The sequence below is a fragment of the Leptonychotes weddellii genome, chromosome 8 (genome assembly GCF_054177405.1).
Source record: "Leptonychotes weddellii isolate Sample4059 chromosome 8, ASM5417740v2, whole genome shotgun sequence".
NCBI classification, from domain to species: Eukaryota; Metazoa; Chordata; class Mammalia; order Carnivora; family Phocidae; genus Leptonychotes; species Leptonychotes weddellii.
In genome coordinates, this window is record NC_138376.1 from 60,804,510 (window position 1) to 60,815,006 (window position 10,497).

The 10,497-nt window shown below is 36.6% G+C and overlaps 1 long non-coding RNA gene across 1 annotated transcript; it reads left to right on the plus strand.

The window, feature by feature from the left end:
* The first annotated feature begins 372 nt into the window (after window positions 1-372).
* Window positions 373-9,952, plus strand: LOC145723049 (uncharacterized). Its single transcript, XR_014147780.1, has 2 exons — window positions 373-7,890; window positions 8,699-9,952. It is a non-coding gene; the product is annotated as an uncharacterized LOC145723049 (long non-coding RNA).
* Window positions 9,953-10,497: the final 545 nt, after the last annotated feature.

Consider the following 10,497-nt stretch of genomic DNA (forward strand, 5'->3'; position numbering starts at 1 on the left):
GGAACAGCCAGCAATCTATCCAGGCTATCTGACTCCAGAAACAAGGTCTTTAACCCCACCTGTAAACACTGCTATACAACTCATAGAAACATAATCCATTCTGCGGTATTCACCATCTTCAATATGCAAAGTGCCATGCTAAGTAGGATGATGAATAGAGGATTTAAAAAATCCTCCTGCCTTCAAGAAGCTAATAAATTAGGGGCGCCTGGGTGGCTCAGATGGTCAAGCATCTGCCTTCGGCTCAGGTTATGATCCCAGGGTCCTGGGATCGAGCCCCACGTCAGGCTCCTGGCTCAGCGGGGAGCCTGCTTCTCCCTTTCCCTCTCTCTCTCTCTGTATCTCTGTGTCTCAAATGAATAAATAAAATCTTAAAAAAAAAAAAAGCTAACAAATTAGTAGGAGAGCCAAAGCAATCTAGTTTATACTGAAGTCCTTAAAAGCACACGTGTGTGTGCTCACAGACATCACATACCCATTCCTGTGTTGTCTTGACTCAAACTCCTTATCATCAGTAAAACTCACTTGTGAGTTCTTAGATCAAGGGAAGAGATCTGCCTACACACAAAAGAATAGAACCAAGCTCAGTGGTTATAGGGGTTATTGGAAACAGGTAGGTGTGGTGGATGTTAGATGGCTAGGACCTAAATTCTCTACCACCAACAGATACTCCAGGGATGTCCTTTGAATTGGAGGCAGAAGTAGACAGCCTGTTTTCTCAGTGTCATGTTTTATTATTTTTTATTATGTTATGTTAATCACCATACATTACATCATTAGTTTTTGATGTAGTGTTCCATGATTCATTATTTGTGCATAACACCCAGTGCTCCATGCAGAACGTGCCCTCCTTAATACCCATCACCAGGCTAACCCATCTTCCCACCCCCTCCCCTCTAGAACCCTCAGTTTGTTTTTGAGTCCATCGTCTCTCATGGTTTGTCTCCCCCTCTGATTCCCCCCCTTCATTTTTCCCTTCCTGCTATCTTCTTTTTTTTTTTTTTTAACATATAATGTATTATTTGTTTCAGAGGTACAGGTCACAGACCTGTACCTCAGTGTCATGTTTTAAAAGTGGGTCAATATCACAACCTCCCAAGTGATGTCAAGGGATAGCACATGCTCAAGAGAGACAGTTTCCCATGGGGAGGACTGAGGGGAGGCTGTAGGAGGACCCTTACAAATATGTGTTACATCATAACTCAGCCCTGCTTACCTCCACTTCCCAAATACTCTCTGCTCCAACATGTTCTGGGGCCTTTGCTGTTCTTTGTGAGGTGGAAACAAGTACTAACTGGAGGTCTTCAAAGATTCATTCAGAATTCATCCCCCATAAAATAATCAAGAACTCACTTTTTAAAGCACCATTACATTTTCATGACTTTGTTCTATTTTATTTCTCAGCATCCCAGTGAAAGTTCTATTCTGCTTGGTCTCCTTCAGTGACCCACTGCTTAACTCTTTCCACAGTCCAAATTTCATAAAAATGCAGATCCTAGTGTTTATTTATTATTATCTATGTATCACAATAAGGAATTTAAAAAGGATCTGCTTTAATTTCATAGACTTTTGACGACACGCCACATTATGAAGTGGTTAGAAAAGTAGCTGGTAATGTGAATTGTGCAACTCAAGTTTGGATCTTTAAAAGGCACTTTTAAAGTGGGGAGGCCCCCAGGATCTATCCTCATTTAAGACTCTTCCAGAAAGACGAAGTATGAAAACAGATAAAGAAAACTTAGAGCCTTCAGTGTCCACTCTGATTCTTAGTTTCTTCCTGTGTGGGGGTCATTTAATTTTTGCCTCTTGACCTGAAGGCTTAGAAAAAAATAAAGAGCCTCTTTTTCAGAAACAAAGTCAGATTAACCCCTCAAGATAAACATAAACTGAAACTCCCAAATCTTTGGGGGCATTAATTATTGATTAAAAAAAAACAGACAGCAAATGAGACAATACAACCAAAATAATCCAGAGAAAGAGGGGACTGTCCCAAGAGACAGATACAAAGTTCTAGAGAGGCTGCATTTATCTCCAGAGACATTTGATTCCCCCTGGTCTATTCCCATAAGAATGAGAGAAAGCAACCCAGTAGGTAAAGATTTCTGTGCCGTTTGAACCAGGGTAGTTAACACATTTCATTAAAATATCTTAATTAAGTCTTTCTCCATTCTTCCTGTATAGGACCCTCAGACAATTCATGCCCAACTCTTATCCTCAAAAAATCCCTAAACTCCAAAGCATGTTTCAGCTTCCAAGGGCTTTCACAAAAAATCACAAAGAACTTTTTTTCTCTCATCTAAACCCAAATCCTTACTCAAAGAAATCCTTACTCCCAAGTATTTTTTTGATTTGTGGCAAATATTTCCAAATCAACTGTAGGTGTTACAGTACATGCTTGCTTTGATTGACTAACACCAGAAGCAAAAAATAGAATTGACCAAATCTGTTAAGTCTATTCTTATGTCAAAACACTAGCTTTATTGGGCGAGGGGAGAATGATGAAGAGAATTGTTTCAGTGTGGTGTTCAAGAACATTCGACATGCAAAGAAGGAACCCCTATACACCAAAAGGCAATTGCTTGAACGTCAATATTTACCAGAAATGTCCACAGATGAAAACAGAGGAGTAAGTTATATTGATTTTTTCCAATATATGTGTACCTGCAAAATTTTAGTCACAAACCAGTCTACCTTTCCTCTTTGTCTCTTAATTCCTACCTTGAAATCATTCACACTATCCCATTTGCAAGTTGTGTTCTACAATCTTTCAAAGGGCTACATTTTTTAATTTTTTTGCTGGTACGTAGGAAAAGATAAAGCCTGTCATTGCAGGTAATCTGATATTTCTGAAATTAGATATACAAGAAAGGGAAAACAAGCCTGTTATTTCACCCTAAAAAAATTGACATGATTTAAAGTGACTGATTATTAAGCTAAAAGATTCATCTCTACATGTTCATTAGTCAGTCATTTGCTTAATTGCATTTGATTAACCAAGCTGAATTATGCTTTTACCTTTGTATAGCTTATCGTTGGTACTGATTTCCAATTATTAAACAATGCCATGGGTAGGAAAATATCTTCATTATTACAAACTAGCCAAAGAGTTATTAATCAGAAAAAAATAGTAAGTATAAAAATTCATAAGTTGGAATATTAAAATACAGGAGAGGTTGGTAAAAAGCACAAACTTTCAGTTATAAGATAAATAAGGTCTGAGTATCTAATGTATGACATGGTGATTACAGTTGATAGACTATAGTTGATAGACCATATTGTATAACTGAAATTTGCTAAAAGAGTAGAACTTTAATGTTCTTACCAAAAAAGGGGAGGGAATATATGAAGTGATAGATGTGTTAAGTAATTTCATGGGGGAGTCCTTTTACACAATGTATTCAAAAAAAAAAAAAAGTTCATCAAAAGGAATGATAGGAGAGTGAACAGGAAAGCTGCAAGTAGAAGACCCTAGCAATTCATGAAGAATTTCTACAAATCATTACCAAAAAAAAAAAAAAACAAAACCAACCTAATAGAAAAATTAGTAAAAACTTGAACAGATATTGCAAAAACAGAATATCCAAATGGTCAGTTAATAAGTGTAAAAGTGCTCAATCTCATTATCATCAGGGAAATACAAACAAAACTACTATGAGATATAACTAGACATAAACAAGCATGAATAAAATAATCTAGAAGGGAAATAGCAAATTTTGGTGAAAGGATTGAGTGCAGGAATTAACATATACTCTGGTGGGAAAGTTAGTTGGTTGGAAAACTGGCAGTATCTGTGAAACTTGAACATGAATTACCTTACAGCCACCAGAAATGTGTACATATGTTCACCAAAGACAGTACTAGAGAATATTCCCAGGAACCCTATTGATAATAGCCCCAAACTGGAGACTACCTAAATGCCCATTAAAAGTATAATGAATAAACAAACTGTGGCATATTCGCACAACAAAATATGACCCAGCCCTGAGAATAACCACACTATGACTCTGTATAACAGTGTGGATGACTCTCATGATCATGTCAAAAGGAGCCAGACAGAAGAATATATACAATATTTTCTAGTTATATAAAGCATAAAAATTGGCAAAATTAATGTAAATTGTTAGAAATGGTTACTCTTGGGAATGAGGGCTCAGGCACAATAGAGGGCTTCTGAGAGCTGGTAATATTCTGATATTTTTGTCTGGGTGCTACTTATAAGAGGTGATCATTTTGTAGGTGAAACCAGTAAGTTACATACTTATAACTAGAGCACTCTTCTGTTTTATAGTACTCTTCAAAAAGGTGATAAAAAGCAAATTGGCCATGACTAACTTGCATTTTCAAGGAAACACTTTCAGTCCACAAACAACGCTGTACATTTTAACAGATGAAGATTGCCTTCCTTTTTTAAATTGACCTTTGTAGTCAAGAAAATATATTACTTGAAAAGTTTTCTTCTACCACAAAAAGGCAACAAGTACCAAAAATGTACAAACAGTACCTATTTTTCTTTTTTTTTTAAAGATTTTATTTATTTATTTGAGAGAGAGAGAATGAGAGAGAGCACATGAGAGGGGGGAGGGTCAGAGGGAGAAGCAGACTCCCCGCCGAGCAGGGAGCCCGATGCGGGACTCGATACAGGGACTCCAGGATCATGACCTGAGCCGAAGGCAGTTGCTTAACCAACTGAGCCACCCAGGCGCCCAGTACCTATTTTTCTTAAAAAGAGGTAATAATTCCTTTCACTAAGCTAAATAAATAATATAAACTAAGAAGTTTTTGTGCTGTTAATGATGTTTCAGTGTACCTGATGCTTTATTGTTAGTAAAATACTTTCATTCTTTTTCTTTTTATTTTGTTATGTTAATCACCATACATTACATCATTAGTTTTTGATGTAGTGTTCCATGATTCATTGTTTGCGTATAACACCCAGTGCTCCATACTTTCTACTTTTACACAAGTATCTCTCCCCTGAGCCACGTTAAGTAGAGGCAATATTATTATTTACATTTTATTGATAAGGAAAACGAAGCTCGAAGAAGCACCATGTGTCTGTGATCACAAAAAATAATAACTTATCACCTGGACTCAAATTTGATGGAGAATTAATGCAATTTACTACAGTTCAGCAAATAGTCTTATTGTAATTTTTCCTGTATTCCTCATAATCCGCCTGAAGTGAAACAACCCCCCCTGATAATTCTAGACTCATCATTCTTCTGCTAAAGCTGAAGTGTTCCTTAATGCAGAATTGCATAAAAGATTATTTGGACTTTTTTTCTTTTTTAAATGTTTTTATAGCTGGTGTCAATTTTTGTTTTCAATCTGCAAAAACCTGAAACTCCTCAATGTGTTTAAAATGAGGCCACTTATGGTTGCTTATCTTAGCTTTCAGGTAATTAAAATGCTGCAATACCTGGATCACCTTTGACTTGGTGCTTGGTGCCTTTGTCTTGAAAGTCAGAGAGGTAATAAAGGGCTAGATTATAGAGGTAAGTCCTCAATGATATTTTGTGACTTTTCTATGTATTATAAAACTGAAAATTGCAAGAACCTGAACTTTAAGTCTTCTTAGCATCTACTCTGAATATTAACTTTACAACCAAATATCTTGCATAGACATAGAGTAAGAAAAATAAGAATTCAAAAACACACTACCTCCTAGATGGGCTAACAGGAAACAAAATGTGTGAGAAAAAACTCAATTAATAAAGGATGTGTGTCATTGAGCAGAGAAACCTCAATGGCAACCTACTAATTTTTCAAGATTGCACATCTTATTAGTCACACAAGACAGAAGAGAAGAAAAGGAGGTGAAGTAAATATATAAAATGGTGTGGCTTTACTCACGGACTCTAGATTGACTTATGAGCCACTGAGAGCATCTCTACCCAATGAGGATCTCCAGATTCACACATTTGTCCTTACTCTGGAGCTTAAGACTCAGCAATCATTCAAGTTCCTACCATAATAGGAATCCTCTCCTTTTTAAAAATAGTACCTTAGCAAAAAGTGACATTATTATTATTACAAGGGATTATTTTTGAAATATATTTTAATGTGCTTTAATAATTATCATACTTTCTTTGTATTCTTAGCCTCTTAGTAATAGATTCAGATCAGCTTTATCAGTTGAAAAATATTAACAAACAAGATTACCATGAGAGAGGTATACCTATGTATAAGTGGCTAGTAGAATAAATAAATGATTCCTTTGGTAAAGTTACTTGAAATTCCTATAAGTTTTTATCTTCTCTTATCCATTCTTTGGTATATTGAATAATAATATTCATAGATAAAAAGGGCTTTTAATTAAATTTTAAATAAAGAAATTTTATTATGTTAAAAAATCACTACTGAGGCTAATTTAGTCATTGTCAAGGCTGATCACTAAATGGGTGGGCAGGATGCCTAAACATCATTGGCTCTACACCACACTTTCATGACAATCAAATTCATAGGAATGTGAAACTTCCAGGTTCTTTCATACGCTGACCAAAAAAGCACAGCATTTCAGATGTCTCTCACCTCCGCAGGCAAGCCTATGGCATGATGAAGATTGAAAACAAGGTTATGAGCCTTTTCTTGTCATGGCTCTAAAACCAAGGTGCCACTTTCTTTTTCTTTTTTGTTTTTTAATTTAAAGTGCCACTTTTTAAAATAAGGAATATTATAGCAGAACTATGGGATTGAGTCTCTGTACAACTTCTGAATTTCCCAGATACTCCCACCAACTCCTATACCTGGTGTTGTACATTACCTACCTACTCTCACAATCCAGTCATTTTGTCTGTCAAAGTCTCTCCTGACTCTCATAGAAATATGGCAAAAGTCAAAGTTTACCAAAACAATATAAATTCTTTCAAAGAACAGAGTGCTACAGTGATTCTTCACATGTATCTGATGGTTCTAAAATAGTTGCAAAAACAAAGCTCATCTATTCTCTTTCATTAAAAGTGAAGAATTCTTCCATGTTTGGGTGACATTTGGAATTTAGAGACTGAGGACTTCAATTCATAACCAAATATTAGTTCTCTATTGCTGTGATAACTAATTACAACATAACAAATTACCACAAATTTAATGGTTTAAAAACAGTACAAACTCTGAATTTCTCTAAGTCAGAAATCCAGTACAGGTCTCACTAAAATAGGACTAAAATAGAGGTATTGGCAAGCCGTATACCTTTTTAGAGTCTCTAGGGAAGAATGTTTCCTGCTTATTTGGGTTGTTGGCAGAATTCAGTTGTACTTATAGGTTATAGGCTGAGGTCCTTGTTTCTTTGCTGGCTATCAGCTGAAGACCATTCCTGGCTTCTAGAGTTTCCCTTTCTGCATCTTCAAAAGCAGCAAGGGCGGGTTGAGTCCGTTTAATGTTGCATCTCTCTCACCCACTCTTCTTCCACCCTCTTCTATTTTTAAAAACTCATGTGACTAGATTGAGCCCATCTGAATAATCCATGATAATTTCCGCATCTCAGAGTCTATACCCTCATTCACATATGTAAAGTGCCTTGTGCATTACAAGAAAGCATACTCCAAATTCCAGGGATTAGGACATGAATTTCTTTGGGGGGCTGTTATTCTGTCTACTCTCCCAATCTTATATGTCCCTGGCTGAATAATTTTCTCTTTTGAAAAGAATAAGCTTACCAAAGGATTTCAAATGAACAAAATTTGCTGACTGACAAATTGATTTTATAGAACTTAAATTGGAAGGTGTTCTTTGCTTCTCATTTGTTCTATTGTCATATGTTATCAATAGAACCTACATGGAGAGATGAAAGGAATGAGTCAGTGCTATGGACTGAATTATGTCCCCCCAAAATTCATATGTTGAAGCCCTAACACACAATGTGATGGTATTTGAAGATGGAGCCTTTGAGAGGTAATTAGGTTTGAATGAGGTCATGAAGGCTTGTGATGGGATTAGTGCCCTTATAAAAAGAGATACCAGAGAGCATGCCCTCTATTTCTCTCTGCCTTGTGAGAATACAATGAGAAGACAACCATCTATAAGTCAGGAAGAGAGTTCTCATCAGAACTTAATCATGCTGGCATTCTGATCTCAGACTTCCAGACTCCAGAATTGTGAGAAATAAATTTCTGTTGTTTAAGCTACCCAGTCCATGGTAGTTTATTTATGGCACCCCAAACTGAGTAAGACAGTCAGAAAAGTGGATATAAGCAAAAGAGACTTATCTCCATATTTTCTGAGGAAATGCAGTATCATAATAAAGGTGGAAAACATCTTCAAAAAGCAGTAAGCTTTAGATTCCATTCAATATGCTTTTATTTAATCACTAATTTTATCAGCTAATAGCATAAAGTCTTACCGAAATATATTGGGATTTTTCTAAAATCCAACCATCATTGGAAGGTTTGAGACCTTTAAAATATTACTTATAATAATGATTTCCTCTTCTATATGATTATAGATCAGATCTCTATCAACTAACAATAATGTCAAAGAGTAATTTCTTTGAATATGAAACTATATAAAATATGAACCAATTATTAAGAGGTTGGCTGCCAGTTACTAAGGCTAACCAATGGATTTCTCTCACCCCACTGTAGATATCACAGGTTTCATAAGCTTAATGAAAAAACATTGAGGATTGCTAGTGAACTGATTTATCTATATGTTTCTAATTTTGAAATCTTAAAATATTGCTTATATATTTGCTTTTCTTAAGATCAGAGAAACTCTTCAATAACACAGTGGCAGGATAAAAAGAAATCAACACAAAGATAAAGCTGTTCTTTTTGGTGGGCAGCCATACCATGGTATGATATCAAGGATCCAAGAAGGTACTTTTGGTAGATAGTCTCCAAAGATGGTTACCATAAGTTTCTTCCCTCCCTGTACAAATATTCTACCCTCCCCTCAAGTGAGAGGTAAAATCTATTCTTCCTCCTCTTGAATCTAGACTACGCTTGAAACTACTTTGACTAGAAGATTACAGTAGAAGTAATATTCTTGTACTTCTGAGCCCAGACCTTAAGAAGACTGACAGCTTCTATTTTCTTCCTCTTATAATTCTCCTTCTTGGAACTCAGCCAACAACCAGTAAGGAAGCTCAAGAAGCTAAATAGAGAGGCCACATGGAGGAGAACAAAGCCCCTTGCCAACAGTTCCAACTGAACTCCCATCTGGCAGCCAGAAATTACTTCCAGCCATATGTCTGAAGCCATTTGGACCTTCAAGCCATCCCCATCCTAGTACCCCAGCCAACACCACATGAAGCGGAAAAATTGCCCATTCAACCAGAATGGGAGAAAAATGGAAAATAAGAGTAGGGTAAAAAGGAAGATGGGCATTACAATTTTTAATAGAATAGAGAAAAATTCATGAGAATGTAGCTTGAGAGAGTGAGCCATGTTGATATCTGGAGGAAGAGTGTCCTAGGCAGTGGGAATGGTCAGTGAAAAGGCCCTAATCCATGAGTGCCCAGCATGTTTGAAAGAAATCAAGGAGTCCAGTATGCTTTGCAACAAGGTGATCAAGGGGGAGAGTGGTAGAGAGGTCCAAGATAATAGGGGTCCATAGTAGGTGGGGCTCTGTAGTGGGTTGAATGGTAGCTCCCAAAAATATATCACATCCTAACCCCTGGATCCTGTAAATGTGATCTTATTTGAAAAAACGTCTTTGCCTATGCAAAAAAAAAGAATGAACTCAATACGAGATTACCATGGATTATCTGAGTGGACTTAAATACAATAACAAGTGTTCTTATAAGAGAAAGGAGAGAAATCCATATGAAGATGGAGGCAGAGATTGGAGCCAAGCAGCCAAGGAACACCTGAAGCTACCAGAAACTGGAAAAGACGAAGCTTCTTACCTAGAGCCTTCAGAGAGAGCATGCTGATACCTTGATTTCATACTTCTGGCCTCCGGAACTCTGAAAGATTAAACTTCTGTTGTTTTAAGCCAGCAAGTTTGTGGTACAGCCCTAGAAAACTAATACAGTCTTCCTAGGACATTGTAAAGATTTTATTTTGTAACTAGAGAAATATGGGAGCCATTACAAGGTTAGAGCAGAGAAGCAACATGATCTAAATTACATTTTATGGTGGACTGGTAGGTTGAAAATAAAGCATTAGGGCCCAAGAGTAGAAGTCAGGAGACCATTGGGAGTCCAATACAAGCAAAAGGAAAAAGCATAGGCAAGTATTGCAGCAGTGTTAGAGATGAAGAGTGGTTAGATTCTGGACATATTTTCACAGTAGAGAGAACAGAATGTCTTGATAGGTTGGACCTAGAGTATGAAATAAAGGGAAGAGCCAAGGATGACTCCAAGGTTTTGGATGTAAGCAAATGGAAAAATGGAGTTGTCATTGACTGAGATGAGAAATATTGAAGGTAGACCATATTTGGGGGGAAAGATCAAAGGAAATCAATTTGGAGCATGTGGAATTTGGGATTTTTATGAAATATCCAATTGGAGATGTCAGGCACCCAGTTGTATATCAAAATCTGAAGTTCAGAATAGAA